Here is a 5756-nt window from a genome sequence, read left to right as displayed (position 1 = left end):
AGATGTAGGAGGCATGAGAAGTCATCCAAGGTGATGGTCATCCCGTCTATAGGCAGGTGGAAAAATTGCGTCTCTGAATGCCACCTCTCTGGAAAATTCGTCTATATGACGTGGTTTATGGTCATGTATGCAGCAGAACGTAAATCAGAAAGACCAGAATAACGAATAACATCAACGAACCAATCACCAATGTGTTGTTCCAACTCTAGTATCTCCATGTCGTGGTTTATCGATTTCAAAATCGTATGCTCCTGTAAAAAGAAAATATCACCATTAGTAATGATTTAATTAGTTGAAAACATATGTATTGAAAGAAACAAAAATATACCTCTAATTCCCAGACATGCCTAGAAGCATGGTCTGCATAGAGACGAAGTAAAGAAGTTTCAAATGGGCCTCCTGGATGACTCAATAAAAGGGCATTGACAACGGTTTCCTCCCAGGCTTCAGGGGTTTTAGGGACTTTGTGTTGTGCTGCATCATCTGAGAACTCGTGGCCCTGTGAAGTAGATGCTTGAGAGAGACGGCTACGAGAAGTATAATCAAATGGTTTAGAACCTCGGCATTGCAAACCATCAAACTAAGTTATCATCAACTTGTGACCTCGTGGTCTTGGCTGCAACCCTCTCACATTGTACCGACATGATTTGGGACACATGACCGAGCCTAATTCTACTATTGTTATTTTCAACCGTTCCACATGTGTTACTAACACACACGGAGAAAAATAACATATCAAGAAAAAAATCCACAAAATCCAAAAAATTAACCAAATTTCAGTCTAAGTCAAATTCCAAGATGCATCTTCGAAAATAATTCAAAGAAAATACAAAGATGCATCTCCGGACAAAGTTGTGATTCTCAACCATGGAAAAAACGCCATTGCTGCCCTAATTCTCCAAAAATATGTCAATGCATCTAATGTACCTAAAAACAACTAATGTAGTTTAAACAAATATATACAAATCAAAATATATAAAGAGATAGAATTTTGAAAAACTTACTAAATTAAATTGATAATAAATAAAAGGTTGAATGTACGAGATGCTAGAAAGGAGGAGAAAAAGCTCAAATGGTAGAAGCTTGAATATATGGATGAGAAGCTTGAATGTGTGAGGGCTCAAATGTTTTGTTTTGTGAAGCATTTAGAAAATGAAGAAGGGGGAAGGATCGGTATGCGAGGGTATGAAACAAAAGCGTCCGAAGATGCATCTCCAGACCAGCCACTAGTTTTTGATTGAATGGTATTTACGGAGATGCATCTTTGGACATACCTTTTACGCATACGAAGATGCATATACGGATTAAATTTTATCATAATTAAGTGTATCATCATTTTGATCTGAGAAATGACTTAAAAAGGTGCATCCGAAGATGCATCTCTGAGTACTGAGGCAGTTGTGACATTCACGATGGCGGGGGAACACACATAAGGATGAAAAGAGCAATCCCCTCAAAATTAAAAGAAAAATTAATTCAAATAGTTATGCTAAAATTAAATTACAATCCATCATATCTTGATATATACCCTATTTTGTATTCATCTTTTAAAAAATAATCACCAAGTTGTTGTTATTATTATTATTATTATTATTATTATTATTATTATTATTATTATTATTATTATTATTATTATTATTATTATTATTATTATTATTATTATTATTATTATTATTATTATTATTATTATTATTATTATTATTATTATTATTATTATTATTATTATTATTATTATTATTATTATTATTATTATTATTATTATTATTATTATTATTATTATTATTATTATTATTATTATTATTATTATTATTATTATTATTATTATTATTATTATTATTATTATTATTATTATTATTATTATTATTATTATTATTATTATTATTATTATTATTATTATTATTATTATTATTATTATTATTATTATTATTATTATTATTATTATTATTATTATTATTATTATTATTATTATTATTATTATTATTATTATTATTATTATTATTATTATTATTATTATTATTATTATTATTATTATTATTATTATTATTATTATTATTATTATTATTATTATTATTATTATTATTATTATTATTATTATTATTATTATTATTATTATTATTATTATTATTATTATTATTATTATTATTATTATTATTATTATTATTATTATTATTATTATTATTATTATTATTATTATTATTATTATTATTATTATTATTATTATTATTATTATTATTATTATTATTATTATTATTATTATTATTATTATTATTATTATTATTATTATTATTATTATTATTATTATTATTATTATTATTATTATTATTATTATTATTATTATTATTATTATTATTATTATTATTATTATTATTATTATTATTATTATTATTATTATTATTATTATTATTATTATTATTATTATTATTATTATTATTATTATTATTATTATTATTATTATTATTATTATTATTATTATTATTATTATTATTATTATTATTATTATTATTATTATTATTATTATTATTATTATTATTATTATTATTATTATTATTATTATTATTATTATTATTATTATTATTATTATTATTATTATTATTATTATTATTATTATTATTATTATTATTATTATTATTATTATTATTATTATTATTATTATTATTATTATTATTATTATTATTATTATTATTATTATTATTATTATTATTATTATTATTATTATTATTATTATTATTATTATTATTATTATTATTATTATTATTATTATTATTATTATTATTATTATTATTATTATTATTATTATTATTATTATTATTATTATTATTATTATTATTATTATTATTATTATTATTATTATTATTATTATTATTATTATTATTATTATTATTATTATTATTATTATTATTATTATTATTATTATTATTATTATTATTATTATTATTATTATTATTATTATTATTATTATTATTATTATTATTATTATTATTATTATTATTATTATTATTATTATTATTATTATTATTATTATTATTATTATTATTATTATTATTATTATTATTATTATTATTATTATTATTATTATTATTATTATTATTATTATTATTATTATTATTATTATTATTATTATTATTATTATTATTATTATTATTATTATTATTATTATTATTATTATTATTATTATTATTATTATTATTATTATTATTATTATTATTATTATTATTATTATTATGTATCAAAATATTAATAATGTTATTATAATGAAATCTATCACATTACATATTAATTAAAGTTTTGTTTTGTTTGAGTTTAGAGTTCATGCATTTGGTAATTTGGGAAAATTCAAATCAAACTATAGTATTTGAGTTGGGAATTTTTTTAGTTCGGACAAAGACTGAACCAAACATCCAAACTAACGAAATTCGACGATAATTAATTCAGACATCAGATTTCTAATATTATACCCATAAATCTGTTTACCCTAACCAATCATATTTAATTATCAAAACTCATATCATCATTATCATATAAATTAGTATAAGCATTCAACTCCAAGAAGATAAAAATAATGGACATGTTATGCTAACCGAGTATAGAGTTGAGAGCCACCTTCATTAACAATTTACCATACTAATTAAAATGACTATTTGCATATTAAAAATATTTTGTGTTAAATATTTTTAGGGTAGATATTTTTAAATTTACTATGGAAAGAGTATGGGTGTTTGGTCTAGTGGTATGATTCTCGCTTCGGGTGCGAGAGGTCGTGAGTTCGATTCTCGCAACACCCCATTTATTTTGATGATTGTTATTTCTACTCTAGTGTTTATAATTGAACACTATTAATAATACTATAGATTTTTATAGTATTATAAAAAAGTAATTGTCATAAATTATTTTATTCAAATATTTTATATTTTTTTTAATGTATCCGATTAATGTAAACCAAATTAATCCGTTATTTTTCCGTTCGGCTATTTCTACTCTAGTGTTTATAATTGACTACTATTTGTAATACTATAATTTTTTTATAGTATTATAAAAAAGTAAATGTCATAAATTATTTTATTCAAATATTTATAAATTTTTAATGTACCCGATTAATTTAAACCAAATTAATCCGTTATTTTTTGGTTAAGTTTGATTTAGGTTTTATGAAAAAATTGTAAATCCAATCCAAACTAATCAATATATTTTTAATTGGTTTGAACATTAAGTACTTTTGAAATTGAACCAAACCGATTTGCGAACATCTTTAGTTTAGAGGGGGAATAAAGGAAAGTTTTGAAAAAAAGTAAAGGATTAAGTGAAAAAATGAAAGAATTTAAGTGAAAAGCATTTTGAGAATTAATTTTATTCATAGTACAAATTTTTTCTGATTTGAATTACTAAATAATTGTATTGAAGAACTTATATAAATCACTAAAATATAATTTATATTATTATAATTTAAAAAAAATTACAAAAATATGTCAATGATAAACATTCACTTATTATTTTATACTAAAATATTCTTTTATAATATATTACTTTTTTTTATATTTTCTTCAAATTTTCTTTTCCAAAGCTCACATTCTCCTTCTCCTCTTAGCTCATAAATAAAGCTTACCGTCGTTCCTAGAAAGATGCCTACTGTTACTTGCCATAAGTGTGGAATAATGAGTCACAATAAGAGAAGTTATAAGGGAAAGAGGGCTGCTGACAGGGTCATCCCAAAAAGTGGAAATAACAAGAAGAAAAACAATGGAAAGAAGAAAAACAAGGGTACAAAGACAAATGCAATAGAAATTGGAAGTTTATCACAAGCACCTCAGCCTACCCAACTATCTCAACAATAGTTTAACTTATAATAATAGTATGGCAGCTGTAATGTCTGAGGTAGTTTGATGTTATTTTGATGATATGTCAATTGTATGACAACTGTAATGCCCTAGGTAATTTGATGTTATTTTGAAGATATGACAATAGTATGGCAACTATAATGTCCTAGGTAGTTTGATGTTATTTTGATGATATGACAATGATACTTTGATGTAATGGCATATGCCAAAATGCCGTGTAATGGCAACTGTTATTGCAATGTGTTATTTTGAAAATAGTCTACAATGCTCATTTTTTACTCTAATGATTGGTTTATATTTTACTGTCATTAATGGCTTATATTTTACTGTCATAAATGGTTTATATTTACTGTCATGGCCTAGGAATTTGACATGGCTTATATTTTGGCATGGCCTGTAATGGCCAAGAAATTTAACATGGCTAGTATTTTAGCATGGCCTGTAATGGCCTAGAAATTTGACATGGCTTGTATTTTGGCATGGCCTGTAATGACCTAGAAATTGAACCAGGCTTAAATCTTACCATGGAGCGTACTGCTAGTGGAATTTAACATGGCTTGTCAAAAAAATAATGGCTTGACAATGTAACAGTACCATAGAAATTTAACAATATAACAATGTAACAATGGTTTAGAATTTGACAGTGCCATACAAATTTATTAATGTAAACCAATATCACATTACATATCTTGTAATGGCTTGACATGTCATGTACTGTCATGAAACATTTATATGTCCTGCTTATATTTACTGTTATGAAACAACATTAAACCAGTTTGGAACGAATATTTGGAACAATTACCAACATTGGACTAGTTCTAACATGTCATGTAATAGTTGACACAAATTTGAAACAATATATTTTCATTCATAATTTATGGTTACATTGTTTATAGTAGGGTTGTTTCAAAAACCTAAGCAACT

The 5756-nt window shown here is 22.2% G+C and overlaps 1 non-coding gene across 1 annotated transcript; it reads left to right on the top strand.

Moving 5' to 3' along the window:
- The first annotated feature begins 3710 nt into the window (after window positions 1–3710).
- On the top strand, window positions 3711–3782 carry TRNAP-CGG (transfer RNA proline (anticodon CGG)). The gene has a single exon. It is a non-coding gene; the product is annotated as a tRNA-Pro (tRNA).
- The last annotated feature ends 1974 nt before the right edge of the window (window positions 3783–5756 follow it).

The sequence above is a fragment of the Vicia villosa genome, unplaced genomic scaffold, assembly GCF_029867415.1.
Source record: "Vicia villosa cultivar HV-30 ecotype Madison, WI unplaced genomic scaffold, Vvil1.0 ctg.000422F_1_1, whole genome shotgun sequence".
NCBI lineage: Eukaryota > Viridiplantae > Streptophyta > Magnoliopsida > Fabales > Fabaceae > Vicia > Vicia villosa.
This window is presented reverse-complemented; position numbering and strand designations above follow the sequence as displayed.